Source organism: Gorilla gorilla, chromosome 13 (assembly GCF_029281585.2).
Source record: "Gorilla gorilla gorilla isolate KB3781 chromosome 13, NHGRI_mGorGor1-v2.1_pri, whole genome shotgun sequence".
Lineage (NCBI taxonomy): Eukaryota > Metazoa > Chordata > Mammalia > Primates > Hominidae > Gorilla > Gorilla gorilla.
This window is the reverse complement of record NC_073237.2, coordinates 54,348,459-54,370,747: the sequence shown is the minus strand read 5'-3', so window position 1 is coordinate 54,370,747 and position 22,289 is coordinate 54,348,459. Positions and strand designations below refer to the sequence as shown.

The 22,289-nt window shown below is 32.9% G+C and overlaps 1 protein-coding gene across 39 annotated transcripts in view; it reads right to left on the bottom strand.

Moving 5' to 3' along the window:
* The window catches only part of PTPRD (protein tyrosine phosphatase receptor type D), a 2,298,568-nt gene that overhangs the window by 1,889,710 nt on the left and 386,569 nt on the right, over nt 1-22,289 (bottom strand). The window lies entirely within an intron of this gene.

The window sequence follows — 22,289 nt, the reverse complement described above, 5'->3', positions numbered from 1 at the left end:
TCTGATCTATAAATTTAGACTCAATTTTTTCAAGCTTAGTAATGTGTATAACTATGACAAAGGCAGGATTGATGTTGATATAAAAAATATGACTGGTCAAACCTCTCTTACTAGAGGAAGATTTGATTGGAAAAAGTGTCTGCAATCTGAGAATAAAGTGTATATTCAGCAAAATTAATATCTAATACATGTAATTTTATCAGAAAATACATTTTCAAATTAGAAGCACTCTCTAGATGTCAAATCTGTAAACAATTTTTAGATCCCAAAGTAACAAATACATCCAGGTACTCAACAAGTCTAGGACTTGTCTCTAAAATTATTACTTATTAAGGCTATAGTCTGTGAAGTGCCAAATCAAATATAATTCCTTTATTCTATGATTTTTTATAAGGAACATTTGAGTACAAATTAATACTTTGAATGCTATAATTCTATTTTTAACAAGCTCTGCAAAACTTTGCATTATTTTTGAGAAGCTTTGTACTTGTTTTAAAGTGGCTGTCAGCCATATGCCTTATCTACGTATATGTGTATTTATTTATAAATTCTCAGGAGAATTAACTACAAGTTTTATCAAGTTTATAATATTTTAGTATTGAATTTTTCTCATCTTTCTTGTAGGATTTATCTTTAAAGTTTTATTTCAGAATTTTTTTTCAACTGCAAAAAATACAACAAAAACTTATGTAACATAAATGAACAGAAAATTTGAAAAGGTCAGATGTATTAATTTAATAAAGTTGTGAAAGATTCCTTTTTGTGGCCACAATTCTTCTTCTTTATTTTATTTTATTTTATTTTACTTTATTTTCCTGAGACAGAGTCTTACTCTGTTGCCCAGGCTGGAGTGCAGTGGCCTGATCTTGGCTCACTGCAACCTCCACCTCCCAGGTTCAAGTGATTCTCCTGCCACAGCCTCTGAAGTAGCTGAGATTACAGGTGTAAGCCACCACACCAGCCTAATTTTTTATATGTTTAGTAAAGACAGTGTTTCCCTATGTTGTTCAGGCTGGTCTTGAACTCCAGACCTCAAATGATCCGCCTGCCTTGGCCCCAAAGTGCTGGGATTACAGGCATGAGCCACCATGCCCGGCCTGCTTCATCAGCATAAATAATAGCAATACAGTCATTGGTAATTGATTTGAAATAATATATATCTAGAATTTTAAAGTAATTCAACTATTTTATAATAATTTTAAATGAAATGTGATACTCTAACTTTAAAAATAGGGTTAACTGGATTATTCACTTCGGGTTCAATTTTTCATTTATTGCAAAGATGTTGATTGAATGGCATGTGCCTTTTCTATCTTAAGCACTGGGAAAGCAAAGACGAATCAGATACAGCCCTGCTCACAATGAACTTTTAATCTAGTAGAGGAGTCTGATTTGTAAATCAACAATTCCACTAATAGCTTTATGTAAAAAAAAAAAAAAGTATTAGAAACTCAGAGGTATCAGGGAGGGCATCACAGAGCACGTGAAGCTTTAATTGTATCTCAAAAAAAAAAAAATAGGAGTTTGCAAGTAGATAAGACCAGAACAGCATTCCTGTAAGGAGAAACAGCACGCATGAAATCAAAAGGAATGAAATACCACAGCATGTCTGGGAAACTCAAAGAGGCTTAGTTTTTATGAAAGCCAAGTAGTAGTAAAGGGTGCTGTGGATGTATGTAAATGCTAAACCATAAAGGGTTAGTGTCATATCTCATACCAAAGAATCTCTGCTTTCTTTTCCGAGGGCACTAGGTAGTCATCTGGAGTAATCAAGCAAAGCCAACTCCCTCCCAATAGACATACATTTGATAAAACCCCACTACTGACATTATATATCAGGCTATCGAAACAGTCCTCATGAGAGTCAACCCAATTAGAATAGGAAGAAAAGAATTAAGACTATCTGTTTTTGATGGTAATAACTTTGAAAAACTACTGGATATATCAGATAAGGAAAGTGAAATACAGCAACAGTTCTAAATATTCTTATTGGAAGCCATGGAGAATTATATCTCAACTAAGGTGGAGACAAGGAAAAAGTTTTGTAAAGCAAAGATAATAACCTCGGTTTTAAATATAGTTTGAATTATATTTGTGATATCTAGATGGTGTTATCCATTCACAGTTTGGTATATACAGGTCCTGATCATAGCAGAAAGTTATAGAATGGACACACAGACTTATAAATCATTAGTAGCTACATAGATTTTGAAAAAGTAATAGGAATAGAAAAATTGGTGAGATTGAGTATAACTCGGACTAGAAACCAAGAAAACACATACCAATAAATACTGGAGCATATCATCACAATGTAAAAATTATCAGATTTGCATATTGTTCAGTTACAAACAACATTATAAAAATTCATTTTGTAAAACTGAGGTCAAATGTATACAGAGGGAAATAATGCACCAAACTTAAGTATATGACCTGATGAGTTTTATTGTATTCATCATCTATCTATATCTCTATATGTGTATAATTATCACTTCAAACAAGATATAGAATATACCCAGCATCCCAAACAGTTCTTTTATGCTCCTTCCTGGACAAAGACCACTTCTTTTCCTCACTCCATAAGAAATTACACATCTAATTTTTCCCACTTTAGATTTGTTTTCTTTTCTTGAACTTTTACAGAGTTATAGATAATGCATTTTTTGTCTGATCTCTTTAATTCAGCATAACATTTTTGAGCTTTATGGTTTTGTATATATCAACAGTTAATTCTTTTTTTGCATTTATGTTCATGAGAGACATTGGTCTGTAATTTCATTTTCTTCTAATGTATTTATCAGGTATTAATTGGTATTAGGGTTATGCTGGCATCATAAAAATAACTAGAAAGGGTTCACTCTTTCCCCACTATTTTCTAAAAATATTTTGTGTAGAACTGGTATTAACTCTTTCTAAAATATATTATATAATGCACGAATAAAAATATTATTATGTAACTAAATAGTAATTGTATTCTAATGAAAATATTAGCCCCATTAAAACACTTGACTCAGAATGTATGTTTGTAGTTTTTTAAATATTCTATTACAAATTAATATTTTGATAAAGAGCAAGAAACTTGTCATTCATATCTTGTTCTCTTTCATAGTGTTACAAAAATTATATATATATTTCATAATTCTCAACCCCTTGAATAATTGTGTAAAAGTGAGTATAAATGTCAAGAAATATCCTGGAAGTAGGAAACACTATTAAAAAGTGTTATATCTTCTCGTATGGAAGCAAAACAACAACAACAACAACAACAGAAAAAAAATAAAAACTAATTTTAAAAAAGGAAAAAAGTAATTTACCTATGTTACTACATTTAGGAGTGCATCAATTCCCACACATTCAGAATTGTTTCCTTGGAGAAGCTTTGTATTATTAACATTTTCCCCACTAGACCTGCATATACACAACATAAATAGAGCATCAGAAGTTGTCAATCATAAACCTAAATATAGCTCTAGGCTGTCAAGTTTCTGGTTCCCAGGAGTAACAACAACAAAACCTATGTAATGAGGACTTTGCTGTTAAAGTCTTCTCTGGGAAACACTTGTGTTACCTTGTAATTTATCATAAACTCTATTTTTGATATTCTGCATCTGGTAGTGAGGTATAAGACTAAAACCGCGGCGGGGCGCGGTGGCTTATGCCCGTAATCCCAGCACTTTGGGTGGCCGAGGAGGGCGGATCACCAGGTCAGGAGATCGAGGCCATCCTGGCTAACATGGTGAAACCCCGTCTCTACTAAAAATACAAAAAATTAGCCGGGCATGGTGGCGCGCGCCTGTAGTCCCAGCTACTTGGGAGGCTGAGGCAGGAGAATGGCATGAACCCGGGAGGCGGAGCTTGCAGTGAGCGGAGATCGCGCCGCTGGACTCCAGCCTGGGCGACAGAGCGAAACTGCGTCTCAAAAAATAAAAAGACTAAAACCGCTTGAACAGGAACAGAAACTCTGAACACATAAAATGCAACTAAATTCACTGCAGTTTTATCCAGAAGTTATTTCATCTTTTAATTTCTACAACTCTAAATCCTTGGGAGTCTGCTCCCCCACTTTGTTTTAAAAAACATGCCCTGAATTTTTGTCAATATAAGCTGTTTGGGAAGGAATAGAAAAGAGAAAATATCCATTTATTGCTAGAAATAAGTAGAAAAACAGGAATATAAAATTAAGCCACTATCTTGAGTAAATATAAAAATGAAACAGATGCTTATTAATTAAGTGTGGGCAGGTGATGACAAGGCACCGAGGCATATTGCACCAGCTGTGAAGAATTTAGACAGCTTTTATCCTACCGGACCATTTATTCATTATGTAACAGACACCTTAAGGAGTAGAAAAGGTGACAAAACAAAATGATATAAAGAGCTAAGAGTTCAGTTTTTTAAACTTTGAACACTACTTGGTTTGGTTTTATCTGCTTTTCTAAGGAATAATCTGGCTTCCATGTTTAAGTTTTATGAATGCTGCAGTTCATGATCCTTTTTCCACTGGAAACTGTGTGACTACAATATTATTTATGAAATTGTATTGCATACAATATGCCAAGAAGATAGACAGCACTGCTTTAAGTATAGAATCAACTTTTCCAAAGAGTCCATAATAGCAAGGATTTGGAAAGAAGTAAAATATCTAGGCAGAGAAAAACCCATGAAAACACAAATCCACTAATCCCTGGTTTATAGCAAATCTATATAACAGTAAATTTTTGAAAATGAAAAATAAAATTTAAATGGCTTCTTATAAGACACTCTGATGACCAATCAATCTCATTTTTTAAATTATACTTCTGCTCAGATTAGTGGCAATTGAATTTCTTCATTTAGAAAATTTGATAATGGGCCATTAGGGAAGGGAAGTCCAATCAATTCAAACTTGTTTCCCCCCTCCCAGCCCCCCACTGCCCCTTGCTCCCATGTTCTCGCATAGAACTGGATTCCAGTAACATTGACAGTTGATCCTTAGTTCCTAAGGTTTTTTTTAAGTTGTTATAACTTTTCTACCTGACTTTATTTTTTATACTATATGATTTTCTTTGGATTTTATTGTGCATTGGTACACAGGGCCTTTGATCTCGTATTTTTCAATATTCTACTTATCTCAAAAGGAAAAATAAAAAACAGACAAAAGTCCTTTAAAGACAATGAACAAAAATACATAATGCAGAGATGGAATTAGAAATAAATGAGAAAAAACATTTTCTACATCAAAAAAGGGAAATTTTAAAAAATGATCTACAAGTTTATTCCTTCCATATATGAGAACATTAAAGGCCAGAAATAATGTAAATCTGGTGCTTTTGTTTTGATTAGGACAAATAAGTACAATATTCCTAGAAAACAATGTAACAATCAGTACCAAGAATCAATGTAACATTCAAATCTTCAGTTTATTATATTCCCTTCCTGTAAATTTATACTAAAGAAATAATTTTAAAAGGTGAAAAAGTTTATTTCTGAAAACATGTAGTAAAAAATAAGGAAAACTATTCATTTCTACAAATTAAAAAAAATTTCAACTGAATTACCAATTCATGTGACCTTTATGCCAGCTATTAAAATACAATTGTGAAAAATATAAAGTACCATGTGCAGCTTACATTATTGAGATTCACCAATTACATTTAAGAGAGTAATACCCATTTGTGAATTCCATCTATATATATTGCTTCTTAAAGCCATACAGAGGAGAGAAAAAAATGTCAGAGAGCTCAGACAAAAGTGAGCAGATGGAGAGATAATAGTATGAAAACACAATTAAGGCATTTTCATAGGTATCCAGAAAATATGGAAACAATTACCAATTATCCGTGGATCAATAACTAAGGTAGCATCTTGTAGACACTGCATTGACCACTTAGAAGACAACACCAATATTTTGTAGCTCTTGGGGTATGGGAAAGAATGCCAAGGAGGGGGTCTTCTTGCACATTTGTCATCAATTTCCACTAGTTATAAGTCCTCAATAAAGTGACTCATGTCATGATATGAGGATATTTAGAAACTCTCAATGTTAACATGTAATCTGTATATATACATATATATACACATATATGTTTATATATGTATATGTTTATATATATTTCCATATGCATATGGAAGAAGTTGTTTGATTTTATATATAAAATGCTTATATATTTAAAATGTTTATATATAAAATGTTTATATATATAAAATCAAACAACTTCATATATATATATATATGTATGTATGTATAATCAAACCACTTCTTACTCTGCTTGAACAGCTGTGATGTTTCTTTCCAGGTTTGCAAGTTCAGAGCTGATGCTAAACAAAGTAAGTCATTCCATAAAATTTACCTATACACAATGGCAAACAGATAAATGAGATAAAGGGTACACATTTTTGTGTAAATAAATAAATGACAAAACAAACTTGAAAAACACAGTATATGATTTTTAAATTACTGTATGAAACAATTACCTTAATATTTAATATATCTTGGGAAAAAGGGGGAGAATGGTAAAAATAAAAAATGAAAACAGCTTATGCTTTGGGGTAAGCAATTAATTTCTTTATTTCCTTTAGTTTTATTGTAATGCCATCTGTGGACAAAATAGAAGTTCATAGCAACAGAAATAAAAGCCGTTGATTTAAGTGCCTGAAGAGCACTTTGGAAGGAAAAACCTAGAATTCTAAAACAAGGAAAAATAATGCATCTTCAAGGGCAAATGTGTCTGAAGACAAATCTATGAAAAATTTCAGGTATGACTTGGGCTAAACTAGTGTTTCAAAGATAACTGTCTAAATTCTGAATATTTAGATGGTCACCTTGCACTAATCTGGGAGCTGTAGTTCTTGAGTAGAGGACCATGGATGAAGCTGTGAGGCATAACATGATCACATCAGCATGTGTCACTCAATAAATATACTGAACGGTAAATCCCCACCAGATCTTCTGCTGCTCCATCTCTGCCAACAGAGGTCCTCCGGAACACAGCAAAGGAACTCGTTAAAGATACAATGAGCCCTAAATAGAAATTACATAATGTCTTTTGCCCCAATATGGATGGAATTGTGGCTACTACCTTAAGGGAAACAATTCAGGAACTGAAGGTCAAAAACCATATATTCTTACTTAGAAGTGAGAGCTAAACAGTGTGCAAACATGGACATAGAGCGTAGAATAATAGGCATTGGGAAATTGGAAGAGTAAGAAGAACAGAGGGGGGTGAGGGATGAGAAATTACTTAACAGGTACAATGTACATTATTCAGGTGATGGTTGCACTAAAAGCCCAGACTTTACCACTATGCAATATGCTCATGTAACAAAACTGCACTTGTACTCCTTAAATGTATACATTTTTTAAACAAGATATAGCAGGTCAATTTTGTCCATACGATTGAATGTTGGATAAAATTTGAGTAGATGTTGTTTAGGAAGACTAAATATGACTTGGAGAACAGTAACCAGTGGAATGACCTTTCCAATTCTATGTAGCAGACATTGTTCAATTTATACTATACCATTCTCTCAGTGACAACTTCAGAGGTTTTCTCACAGCCCTGACACTCACTTAATATGACCATAAGCCATAAATCAAGTAGCCTTCTTAGATGAATATAAATATAATGTTTGTGCAAGCAAAAGAAAGAGTAGGATGGAAGAAGGAGACCATAAAAAATGGAACTCATAGAAATTGATATCAAGGCATCTTAATTTATCATTTGGTAGCAGCTAAGCATAAATGTGTAGCCAAAAGTCTTATATAATAAGTAAATTATGAAGAAAAGAATGCTGTTAGACCAAAAGAGCAGAATATGTATGTTCCATATGATTAAGTCAGTTTGAAGACAATATTAAAGATGAAATTTCAATTGATTGCATTATTCATTTTCATAGTGAGTCCTTTATTCCAACAGGAGTGTTTTACTACTGATCATAATAAGAATGACATCCTATAGTTTAAAACCTCCAAATATTTACTCAAAAGCATAATTAGATATATTATCATTCATTATCTGTGTAAAAATAAGTATTTGTCATCCCTAATCATTCTCTGGATGTGTGATTTAATCTTTTCCCCATAAACCAGGTCACCATTGAGAACCTCTGTTCAAAAAATTTTACAATCTTGTTACTGTATTGTCAAGAGGAAGACAGTGATTTCACAGCTGAACTTGCCGGAGTCCTACAAGGTTTCATGCACAGAATCAAGGAGCCTACTTTTGTAACCTACTCTTTCTTTCCCATAAGGCTTGAGTGATTGCATGTCTGAGACTATTAAGGAACTCTGGCAGATGTGCATGACAGTGCTATTTATCTCAGACAGTTCTTTCAGAAATGCAATGAAGTTATTACTAGAATTTTGCACAACGTAATCTTAATCTACCATTTTCTAATAGTTACCCTTGTATCATTGTTTGGCTTTTAAAAAGCTATTAAATGTATAACAAAAAATACAGGTTAAAGCTACACAAGTTTTCAAGTGTTGATAAACCTTTGGCACCATAGAGATGTAAGTTTATTGTATCATGAAAAATGTACTTTTATTTTTAACAAACCAGTTTTCTTTTCACTTCTACTTCATTTTTTTAACAATATAGATTTGTTTTTACTTAGATTTCTGTATTGTATTCACTAGATGGCAGAGTAAGCAAGTCAAAACATTATAAAATAGAGTTATAACAATCTACTCCTGAAATCCTGAGAGAATAAGGATTGTTGTGGCCCAGGATAATCAGGGAATGTTTCAGAGAGGAAGCAAACTTTGTGTACAAGTGGCATGTGTCCTTTCCAGACCAAGGCTTATAAGAAGCATATCTGCCTCCTTCATGTTCTGTCTTTCACTATCTGCCAGGTGGATGCAGAGGACTTCAGGTCCTAAGAGATGGAATAACCAAGAATGTGGAAGTTTGGATCACACATCTGGGGAAATCCACCTGCTAAGAGAGCAAGATATAATATTTCATTACGTTAAACCACTAAAGTGTTGGAGGTTATTCACTAAACCAGTTTGCATATTCCTAACAAAAATGCTTAATGCTGATTTTCTTTATTTCATTTGAAAAGAATATAAGTTTATTTCCCCTTATTTTAGATGTTACATTATTTATCGAAGTAAGATCTGCCTTGGAATAGTGAGTCCTGGGCAAAACAAATAACACTTTTGTTGTTACCAAAATACAAGGGTGTAACTTCTCTTTCCATATACATAAGACTTCCTATATTATCACCCTTAGTTTTCTTATTCATTTATAATTTATGAAATACTTACTGAGATTATACAAGCTTCAGAACCTGTTTTCATTCCTGTCTTGATGGTTAAGATTTACAGCATATTGCTGGGAAGAAAAAATTCTGGCTGCTGGATCCCTCCTTCCCTATTTCAATCCCTTTAACCCCATGATTATCTATCGACAGCTGTAAAGGCATATCTTCATCAAATCCTTCAATAAGCCCCTCATATATGTAAAAGAAGGACATTTTACAGGTGAATTCTTCTGTTTAAATTTGAAGGAATTTTACTAGTATGCTTTGCTTTAATTTTTACATCACATGTAATCATTCTATTTAAATGTGGAAATTATACTGTTAAAGGCTAGAAAAATACAGAAATTCCCATCTACAAGTATCAGTCACATCCACTACCTTCTTCATTTGCAATTAATTCTTTTTGTTTGTTTGTTTGTTTGTTTTTGAGACAGACTTTCGTTCTTGTCGCCCAGGCTGGAGTATAATGATGCTATGTTGGCTCACTGCAACCTCTGCCTCCTGGGTTCAAGTGATTCTCCTGCCTCTGCCTCCAGAGTAGCTGGGATTACCAAGCCCAGCTGTTTTTTTTTTTTTTTTTTGTATTTTAATACAGATGGGGTTTCACCATGTTGGCCAGGTTGAACTCGAACTCCTGACCTCAGATGATCCACCTGCCTCAGCTTCCCAAAGTGCTAGGAATACACACCCGAGCTATTGCACCCAGCCAACTATTAATTCTTACTGGAAATTTTGCTTGCATATAGGGAAATTGGCTGTAGGTGTTGCTGTATAAAAACATGTTTATCACCTAACACAAGGCCTGCCTCTATGCAATCCTTCAGTCCAGCATTTTATGAAGAATCACAATTCAGATAGAGATGCCAGAATGCAAAATTTCTGTGCAAAGATTTTCTCCATTATCCTTTTTGTATTGGTCTCTTTGCCAACATGTAGCCAATATATTAAACTGAGTCTTTTACTCTTGGGACAAGACTGGTCTGGATGCTCTTACATTGTACATGAATGGGCCCTGAATCCTCTAAGGGGATTCATACATCTTGGTTATTTTACTCTAGGAATGTCTGTTGAAGCTTGAGTTTAGGACATCTCTGGGGAAATGAACAAGTGCTGAATGAGATATTTCGGATAGGTGGAATCTTACATTGCACAATGAAGTAGAAGCTGATTCCATACTCTAGTCTTAAAATGTATCCTGTGCTCTTCCCAAAATGTTATCTTGCCTCCAAGCACAATCTTTTCTTTCTCAAAATTTTAAGATATTATTATCGACAAAAATTATGAAACAGATGAGAAAATAAGGTACCATAAATAAAAGTCAGAAAAATAAAACATTAAGGAGTCAGACCTACACAGACTGAAGATATTCAATGAAACAAGAGACTCTAAGAATTGACTGATGGATTTGGAGAAAAAAAAAGCAAAGCACTTCTAGGAATAAAGAATATAATTAAATGATAAACTGAATGAATGGGTTAAACAATATATTAGACATTTTACAAAAGAAGAAACAAAGATAGGTACTAAAATATGAAGAGCTATTCAGTTTTCTTAGATATCAGGAGAATGTAAATTTAACCTCGTGAGACACATTTTAATATGTATCAGGCCTACATAATTTTGTAGTCAGGCAACATTAAGTTAATTAATACAGAACAATAAGTGACCCTCCAACATACCAGTGAGAATGAAAACTGTCAACTTGGGAAAATAATTTGAGATTATCTAGTTATTTACTACATGGACACACCATATTACCCAGGAATGAAACACCTGGATATATGCCAGAGAGGAGTTTTGCATATGCATATCAATAAATATGTGAGAATGTTCAAAATAGTGTTATTTGTAACAAACACTGGAAACAATCCAGTTATCTGTCAAAACTGGAATTATTAATTAAATTGAGGTATACTTGTTTAATACAAAGTATATCAACATCCTTAAAATTAAAAAGTATAATTTGAAGTAAAAAGAAAATTAAATAAAAACATATATTATGATGCTATTTATAAGATTCAAAAACAAAATAGAGGCTGGGGATGCTGCTAAACAACATATAAATCAGAGGACAGACCTTCACACCACGTTTTAGGCCTAAATATCAATAGTGGCAAAACTGAGAAACTTTTTCTAAAGAAAAGTGAAAGCATAATTAATACCAATTTTAGGAAAAATTTTAAAATATGGAATTAGCATTATTGATTTTTCCCTTTAGATTTTTCCTTTTACTAACACTGTCTTTATTTAAAATGTTGATATCTTTTTCATTATTGATTTCTAAGTTGATTTGAATTATTTTAACATACTGCATTAAAATATTATTTATTCTGATTCCTGAGTTTTTTGGCACCCCCTTAAGGTTTGGGGCCTGAGAGTGAGCATCCCTGGCCTCACTGCAGTTTCAGTCTTAGAGAAGGAGTGCAGGTAGAAGGACGGAAGGGGATAGAGAGCTTCAAAAATATTGATATTCTATTTCTTAATCTGGGGTATAGATACAGGTGGGGGTTCACTTTATTATTTTTATTAAACTATCCATATAGCTTATATACAGTCTTTATATACACCATTAAAACTAAAATGAATTTAAAAGATCAATTAACTATGGTTAACTTATATGCTCTAAATTTATATTTTGTATCAACTATTAGACATCTGCTATTATTAAATAGTATACACATATCACCTATGATTTTTGTTTGGGTCAATATTAAGAGAATACTAAAAATGCATATAATGATGTTTCTCCTATAAATCCACAAATGTTATAGATGCTTATAAAACTTATTCTAACACCTAACTTACCTCTGTTCACAATAGAGCTCTCTTGAATTTTTTGATAGTGTTGGAAGTATACGGAATAAATTCACTTCAACTGTGGTTTCTTATTTCCTGAATCCCGAAAAGCAGTGATTTGACATGCAAGTGCAACACTTCTATCTCTTTCTAATTCAATAGCAAAATTCTCCAATGATTCTGTTCATTAGAGGGATAGGAGTCTTTCATATATTCAATTTCTGTCTTCCATGGGGATGTTCACTCTACTGGTAGCTTTCCGTTCATTCCTCCACTAGTCAAAAAATGAAAATCCAGAACATGTTCATTATATGGTTATTTCCTTTTTATTGTTATTGGCCTGCAACTATAATCCTGCAATTAGGACAATAATGATTACAATACAGTGTAGAAAATTGTATTCTCATTTACTTGACTCTCCTGTTCCTTATTTCAATTAAGTGCTCAAGTGGCATTGAAACTAGCTTCCCACCAGATTTTACTTTGCTTTACCTCAAATTTCTAAAGTTGTATTTACTTGTGAAACATGTTTAAATGATTTAGATTTAAGTTATACTTTGTTATTGGCACATCTAGTGTCAGCATTACATTTTATTGGCCTCTTCCAGGCCAACACAGACACGCAGGTACAAACACATACAAACACACACACTACACAAAGATTAGCCTCTGAGACCTGAAAGAAAATTAGAAACCCAACTCAGCCTCCCCCTCCTCCATATCTCAAAGCAAGTTAATGAGTGGTTTGTACTCCCAAAGCTGAGATCTTGAAAGAGGGATGTGAACAGAAGGCAAGTATATTTCTGTTAACCTTTTCTCAGCATAGTACACATTTAAAATTGATCACAGCATTCTTTCCATTTAGCCATGAAAGGAGTATCAAAATATTCTACTGTGGGAGGCCACGACCAGTATATCTCAGTTAGTACTTGAGATGAGCTTAATGCCTTCTCTGTCCAAGAGGAAAAAGTGAAATTTAATTCAACTAAACCGTCTAAAGCTCCTTGTCAGAGTAAGGTCACATCATCATAGTAGTCATGATGTAAGAAATTCAACCACATGTATATAATAATGGCCTATCATGTGCCCAGGCCATTGGGAGTTAACCAACATAGATCTCCATTTAGGAGGGAGATGCAAGGAGAATAATGATTGTGGAAAATCCTATGCTTGAGAAAGTGGAGCAGCTTAAGGAGCTTTCAAGATGCTCCATTGGCCCTTAGAATGTTATTTAGCAGGCAACGGGTTTGAAAACCTGACTCTTCCCATAGATGCTTATGTTTAAAGGCCTATGACATAACACACACAAAACCTGTGGTAATGTTTTTTCGGGGTAGGGGGGTTAGTTCTATTTTTCTGTTAATATAACATAAATTTAGTGATTGAGGTGACACGTTTATTAAGTAGATTCTATTCTGGCCAGAAACTATTAGATTTTTATTAGTAAAGAAGAAAAACAGAGAGCCACTGCTTTTGGAAACAGCCTTTGCATAGGCTTCTGGATGTTCTTTCTTATGAATAGCGTCTTAGTAAAGGTAGACTTAAAAATACAAATAATGTAACAGATATTAAAAACAAGTAAGCACATAAACAAATGAAAAATCCAAACAGTAAACTAAGTTTTCTCTGTATCTATCTCACCTGTACCTACATTTTCTTAATTTTTACCACCCAAGAGGTTTGAAAGAAATTGTTCAGTTACCTTTAATTTTAAAATATAGTTTTTAGAATAAAATATTTTAAAGTGCAATATGTATCTTATGGGAGCAGCGTTACTTTTGTCACTTCAAAATTTTTAGCCTTTAGTATTTTAATTAGGCAGTGAATTTGATAAACCTTACTCAACATAAATGTCATGTTCTAGTGGTTTTTATGAGCAAAGTCACCTACTTACCTTTACCTCTAAGAGATACAGTGTATATGACCTTGGATTGGAGTGAATTAGAAATTAGAATAAAAAAAGATACCATAATATGTAGTCTGAATCCATTTACAAAATAATTGGAGAGTATACTCCATTAATAGGCATAAAGAAATGTCCGGTATAATGTTCACCAAATGCACTGGATATTTATAAATAGGGAGCCTTGGTCTTGGTGATTTATAACACTCTATGTGTTGTTCCTATGTTGCTTGAATTGTTCATAATTGTCATATATTTATTATAAAAACAGTTAAGGTTATTATTATGAAACAAAATAAAATGTTCATAGAACACAAGTCTTGAAGTTAAACACTATGGTAAGAATACTGCATATGACATATTTAACTATATATGGAGAGAAAATTAAAAGTAAGAAGAAAAAATTGTTACTGCATTTTGTTTACCCACTAACACTGCGCTAAAAACAAACTGAGGCACCACTTGAAAGTTAAAAACCCAAATTCAAAGCCGTGCCACAAGCTGTAACTACTTAATCAAAGATATATCCAAAAAATAATAAGTTAGAAAGGACTGAAGGGGGATCTGATAGACATCTTCATTTATCTCTCAGGCGAAAAAAAAAATGAAGAGGTGTAAGAAAACCTATATATATTCTCCAAAAGAACACTCCAATAAATCAAACCCTCAATAGCATGTAAAGGTTTATAGTTAAGGTAATTGAAGGAAAGAGGTATTTCAAACCATTTATCCAAATTTTGCTGCAAATTCTTTAAGCATTAGATTATGAATTCTTATAAGTAAATACTGCTCCACACCTGCTCTTACAGAAATTTACCTTGGGAATGAGTCTGTCAAGATTCTTTTTCCAGCCTGAGATTTGGGAGTTAATTTCTATTCATGCTGAAATCACTGGCATTAATTGGGTTTACCCCCTTCTGATTTACCAGCAAAGGAATGTAATTTAAATTCTAGGAGGGATGAGAGGCCCATTTGTGTAGAGTTAACTCCTTCAGGGTAAAAAGTTGGGGGGAAAGGTCCCAGTAATTTGGATAGCAAAGCTTTTGATAAAGGTTTCCTTAAAGTGGTTCTGGATTTCCTATTAATCAAATAAATTTTTTTAAAAATTTATTTTTTAAACTTTAATCTTCTAGTTTTTTCATACATAAAAATCACTAGTAATATCAAATCTCTTTTTAACTAGTAAGAACTTAATATCCTTACCACATTGTTTAAATATGTTGTTAAATTGACTTTAAAAATTATATTTCACTACCCTTGTTTTACTATTTTGTGGCTGTTAGCCACACAGAAGTAACAAAATAATGAACAAAGCCAGAAAGATTCATTTCATAATTACAAAAATGAATAATTTGAATGTAGCAAAAGAGCTACATCGTTATATACAATCTGGATAGGAGTATCATCTATGATTTCTATAATTTAATAAAATGAAGAAATTAAAAATATAAAAATCAAAATTATAATAAGAAGGTTTACACACACAGAATAACTGGTTGGAAAATAATTTTACATATTTTATACCTATTAACGTGTTTATCTTAAATAGTATCTCAATTTACATAAAAAGACTAGCATTAAAATTTTTTTAATATCACTTTTAAGGTCATTTTCATTTATAAATGTAGTGAATAATAAATTGCAGTATAACACAAAAGAATATTAACATAATCTAAGTTTTTAAAATGATGAAAAATTACTAATATTTATACTTACTATGTTGCAGACACTATTATGAGTCTTACTTATGTTAATTATATGAGCTTTCACTGCAACCCTAGAAACTATTTGGTGAAATTATGCCCATTTCATAGATTCAGAAACTGAGGACCAAATACTTTAAACCACTCACGTAACTTTACATAGTAGTTGGTGGAACCAAAAAGAATACCCAGGCAAGTATATCTCTAGAGTCCAGTTCTTTTCCATTGCGCTATACTCGTGAAAGTTAAATGGTGAAAACATTTTGCATCAAATGATTAATAAATCACAAGCTGTCATTACAAATTTAAAAAGTTAATTGACAGCTGTCCTGTTACAATTATTTTTAAATTTATATTAAAATAATACATCTTGCACCTGCCTAAGAGACATAAAATATCCTAAAACTTCATAGGAGCAAGAATGGTGCATTGTAAAAAGTATACATTTTTATATTATTATAAGATATATATTGCATATGCTATCATTCATAATATCTATTATATGTGTTTGTATATATGCACATGCTATTATCTGATATGAGGAGTTTTCCTTTTGCTAAATATATAAATTTTATAAATGGCATTAAATTTATGCAATTTTGAAGTATGAGACTCAGGCTTGGGAAATAGAAGAGAAGAGAGAAAGCTAAAGGGCACAAGGAAGCAATGGACAAAAAATAAATAAATAAAACAAAGAAATAAATATATTAAGAAATAAAAACGAAATGGTACACAGAAGGTCACTGTAAACAGCAGGAAGAATCCCCCGAGGAAGAAAGGTTTTACTAGTGGTTTGAGATGCTGTTTTCTTTTCCTCCATACAGTTTCAGTAAGATGTACAAGCCTATGTTATCAGAGAGTCCATGCTCACTGGGAAAAGAAGTTGGTGAAATATTTCCCTATCAATGTCTTCCTATATAGAACATAAACATGGAAGGCTGAAAAGTATTTTCCCTTTGTTATTGTCTCCAGTTGTTGGTGTGCAGAAATAAATTACAGAATTTGGGTACTGAACGGGAGCTCAGATACAAACATATTCATGCTCACGTGCACGTGCACATACACATATACGCAAACACAGACACACACCTCTGCATACTCGATATCATTTTTATATAATATGGAAAAAATTAGACTAAAAATCTAAAAAACATGGATTCTAGAACAATCCTTTTTCCTAAGGGATTTTTTAATCTTCCAATTTTCATTTGTATTGTCAATAAAAATGTATATATTGAACACAACAGTTTTTAAGGTTCTCTGCAGTTGTGAAATAGTAATATAAAATTTATTATTTATCTGCTATTCCTTAGAGTCCCTGAGCCAATAGGAATGCATTTATTTTTATGAATACATTAAAAATAATACTACATACAATGTCTTTATATTAGAGTTGAGGGATTTCTCCCTTCTGGTGTGTATAAATAGATGTATTTTTAAGAAGCATTAAGTACATCTACAATTTTTTTTACCAATGTTGTTTTTCACTTTTACAAAGCAATGTATAGCAACTAAATTATTAAACTAGTGTTCATGACTAAAAAACTGTTTTTTTTCCCATTTCATTTCTTACCTGCTATATCATTATAATACAAGCACTTGCGAAAGCAAACATTGAGTAGTAGACCATAAATGCTTTGTATTACCTTGATCTAAAATTGGTATTTTTATAATTATTAAACTTGAAACAAATCTTATAACAAACACAATTAGATAGGCTAACAACATTGCTCTTCAACAGATCAAACTTGTTACTTATATCAGAAATAGAAAACTGTGAGAAAAAAAATGCCAGCTAAACTTTCATGTTACAGAAGTGTAAATTACCCATGATCACAATGTATAAAATCACAGTTTGCAAAATTGTCTAGTTTTCTCTTATTACTGAAACTGAAAGTTTTCAGAATTGAATAGGTGAAAATATATTTGTATAAAATTATTTTTAACTCAGACTTTTTCCTCTCATCTGTGACAACTTTTCCCGCTATGAGAGTTCATATTTCATGCAAGAATAGTCTTACATAGAGGTATTTACTACAGTTCTTTGTTCTGTTCATCTGTTGCTTTTTTAGGAAAATACAATAACCATAAATCTGTGTAAAAGAGAAAATAAATAGAAATTGACCACTGTTTCTAAAACAAAAACAAATAAAACAATACTTTGGGTCAACTTTACCTCAGTTGTCTAAACACCCTTAATAGCATTCTATGTCTTCATTGTCAGTTCTCATTTTTAATTCCAACAAAGCTGGCTGTCAAGCCATATTATGCAGTGACTTAATATGAGTGGACATTTGAAAACATCTTACAATGTAGAATATATTTTTCCTACTCACTATTACGTATCATCCTTACCAATATTGTATAAATATCTTTAACTTATTCTGGAGTAGCCCAAGGAACAGAAATCGTAAATGCTCATAGAGGTAAACCATCAGTGGCTCATCGAGGTAAATACAGACACGAGTTTAAAAAGCCATGGTCGAATGACTATGCAATTCCTAATGGGTATTGTTCTTCAGTATACAAAAATAGGTAGTAATTTTGTGATCTGAAATGACAATAAAACAATTTCAGAAAGAAAGAAAAGGAAGGAAACTTACTTCATCCCACTAGATTCTTATTAACCAAAGCTCTGGAAAATCTCAAAGAAAGATAAAAATGTGTTGTGTGTCTCTATTTGTGTTTGGTGGAGGGCAGTGGTAGTGGGGTCAGAAGAGGTGTTGAGGTTCTATGTCAAGCCAGAGGGAAAGAAGTAAAAGACAGAGAATGAAGAGTAAAAATTAGCAACAATTTTAGAAACTAAAGAGGCTTATTTTCTTAATATTGTTCATCCTCTCTTTTCATTGTTTCTGCTCTATTCAATTACTTTGTTTCTTTTTGTTTTGTTCCTTCTTTTCCTCATGCATTTTCCTAATGTGTCTCTTCTCTTGCTAGTCTCTTTCCCCTCCTTCCCCTTCTCTTACCCTCTCCCCCTTCTCCCCTTCCTCTTCCTCCTTTTCTTACTTCTGTTTCTTCTATACCTTTTACCCTATTTTCCATTGCCTTTGTCAATTTTATGCCCATGTCCTGGCACTAAACTAAGACTAGATTGAAAGTCAGAACGTCCTGGTTTGCTTAAGTAGGATGTCTTGGTTATTAAAGTAGTTAACCCAGCAGGACGTGGTGGCTCACACCTGTAATCTCAGCACTTTGGGATTCTGAGGCGGGCAGATCACTTGAGGCCAGGAGTTAGGACCAGCCTGGCCAATGTGGCAAAACCCTGTCTCTACTAAAAATAGGAGAAGTATCTGGGTGTGGTGATGTGGGCCTGTCATCCCAGCTACTCAAGAAGCTGAGGTGAGAGAATTGTTTGAACTTGGGAGACGGAGGTTGCATTGAGCCGAGATCACAATCATGCCACTGCACTCCAGCTTGGGTGACAGAACGAGATTCTGTCTCAAATAATAATAATAATAATAATAATAATAATAATAATAATAATAAAGTAGAGTAGTTAAACCACTGTATTCCAGTAAAACAAACAATAAAACCTCTGGGTAACAGAAGCAAAAGAAAATTGTAATTTATTTCTAATAATAGCTTCCATATACACAAAACATGCTTTTGCAAATCCTGGAAAAGTGCTATAAGAAAAAAATAAACAACTTAATTTATACACACTATTCTTCATCACAGTAAATGCATACTTGTTTAGACTTTCCAATGGCTTTATGCAGGCCAAAAACTTCTTACTGCAGAGTTCTATATAATATAGCATATGATTAGGTTGGTTTGAAAATTATTTCAGGTTAAATCATATATTCTAAAATAAAACAACAATAAGTGACAAATCATATAATATTAAGTCTATGAAGATAATTTCAGTTGCCTCTTGAGAATAATAACACCAATACAAATATTAAGAAGGATAATCATAGAATCCATTCTATTTGTTGAATGCTTACATTATGTAAACCACTATATAAATTATCTTATTTAAAATAAGATAGTATATACCTTAATAACATCTACCATATGAGGTATATATTACACATGCACAGATTATTCAAATAAAGAGTTCATAAATGTGCACAAATTTGTATGGATTAGAATTATGTCCGATTAATTCTAGAACTTACTATTGTCTATTTTTTTTTTACTATACTTTAAGTGTTAGGGTACATGTGCACAATGTGCAGGTTAGTTACATATGTATACATGTGCCATGTCTATTCTTAAATGGTAGAAAAAATGTTAATTTTAAAACTCTTTACAGTAGTGCTTATTTAAATTATCGTATGATTTTTCTCTACTTAAACACTTAAGGTATTGTCGAAATTCTGCCATGCCTATCCTTTTGTGATATTTTAAAATCTGAAGTCATTTAACCATTTTTTAAGTATAATATTGATAGTTTCTTGTTAGAAAAAAATAATGTGCCGTTGACCCTTGAACATCATGGGTTTGAAATGCGCTGATCCACTGACACACACATTTTCTTCCACTTTCACTTCCACTGAGACAGGAAGACCAACTCTCCTCTTCCTCCTCCTCCTTAGCCAACTCAGTATGAACACAATGAGGATGAAGACCTTTATGATGATCCTCCTCTACTTAGCAGCTAGTATATACATTTTCTATTCCTTATGATTTTCTTAATAACATTTTCTTTTCTCTGGTGTAACTTATTGTAAGAATACAGTACATAATACAAATTGCATACAATATATGTGTTAATTAACTGTTTATGTTATCAGTAAGGCTTTCAGTCAAAAGTAGGCTGTTAATAGTTAAGCTTTTGGGGAGCCAAAAGTTATACATAGATTTCTGACTGTGTGAGGGTCAGCACTTCTAACCTCCACATTGTTCAGAGGTCAGCTGTGTTGCTATAACATTAATCTATAGCTCCATGTCATAAAACTTTAACTTAAAATTTACATTTTTATTATCAAAAGAGATGAATACAGTCTTATAGAAATGAATTTTAGTAGTTTATAATAAAAAGATATTTTATTTTAAAAAATAGAATAATATTTAGATCTTATGGTTACTATAATTACAAATGTTAAGTATACTCATAAAGCAAAACAAACTACTTTATACAAGTCTGAAGTGCTATACATCGTAATTTGTTTCCTAAGTTTAATGTATGTAGCCTTCTTAAGCAAGATAAAAGAGCTGATATTAACAGTCCACTTATTTTATTTTCAGAGACATTAAATGAATAACAAGTTAGCTCATGTTTTTAATGTAAGATCATAGAGGGTGATATGAGGATGAAAAGTTGGCACTGCTTTTATTGGCTAGACAATGGATCATGAGAAAATGAAATATTACCATGAACAGAAGCTGCTGTGGTGTGCTGCCTGCTTATTTGGTTGGTTGCGCTGAGACTTGATTCAACTCCTTGCTTTTCTCTTTTGCAAAAGTGTTGGAATATGCCAGTCTAGGAACAAGAAAAGTCTACTCTTATTCATTAACTGTCATATTCATACTGTGGATACATGCCTCAACTGCAAGAGCATTACTTAAAAATTAAATGAATCCCATAAATAATGCTATTTCCTTTTGAAGAACTAATGTTCATGGTTCTCAATGAGAATGAGTTAAGGTGGATTGGAATAAGACATCTTTATCCATCAATATAGATCAATCTAATTTAGCCAATGAGAGCAAACAAGTAAAGAAATGGGGCTTGAGAAGAATAACAACTTTATTGAGAGCTTATTTTACTTTATGCCAGACCTTATGCTATGTCCAGTACATGTATCTTATTTAATTCCTACTGCAGTTTAAGGTTTGCATAATTTCCATTCAAGGCCTGCTACATAATGTATAGATTCCAGAGCAAAATTAAGACATAGGATCCCAGCTGGAATGCACAAGTCAATATCCATTGTCCAGTGGTCAGCCGCCCCAATGCATGATGGATAGATGATCCCCCCAAAATTGTACCTCCTGTTGGGATGCACTTAGTACCTGGATAAGGGTGGGTAAGAGGCTTCTGTCAACTCACCTACTGAATGTACAGTGTGGCTACCAGCCAATGGATTAGATGGCCACAGCTTTGCTCTGTTCCAAAACACTGTGGAGCTCATGTCCATGCCTCCTTGCCCTGTGACCATGAGAGTGGAGAACAGCAATGGAATATAGTCCTCCCTCCAGTTTCCTCCCCAGGTGGAGGGTGACAACAGCCACAGAAAGGTACAGAGAAAAAGAGGCTGAGTATGAGGGAGGCAGCTGAGAAACTCTCCTAGATCCAGAGACAGAGAGGCTGCATGAGGTGAAGCAGTGCAGGAATGAGGCTCCAAGCACTCAAAATATACTCCATTTCCCAAAAAGCTCAACTTGCTAAACAAGAATTTAAAGATAAAACCAATATGGATTTCAAGATGCGAACCAAACAGCATTAAATCTCAAGTACTAAGCTCTGGACCCTATGTAACCATACTGTTCACTTGCCCATGAAGCTAGCCCTTTTCCCATTTTACAAATGATAACATTGCCCAAAGTCTGTTTGTCAGCATGAGATAAAATCTGTGTGTATGTGTTGTAGGGACTGATTAGGGAACAGGGATAGATCAATAGTTTAAACTCTAACTTATGTTTTTTCCACTACATCTAATTGCCTGTATATATTTACCACTCATTAAATTAATGGA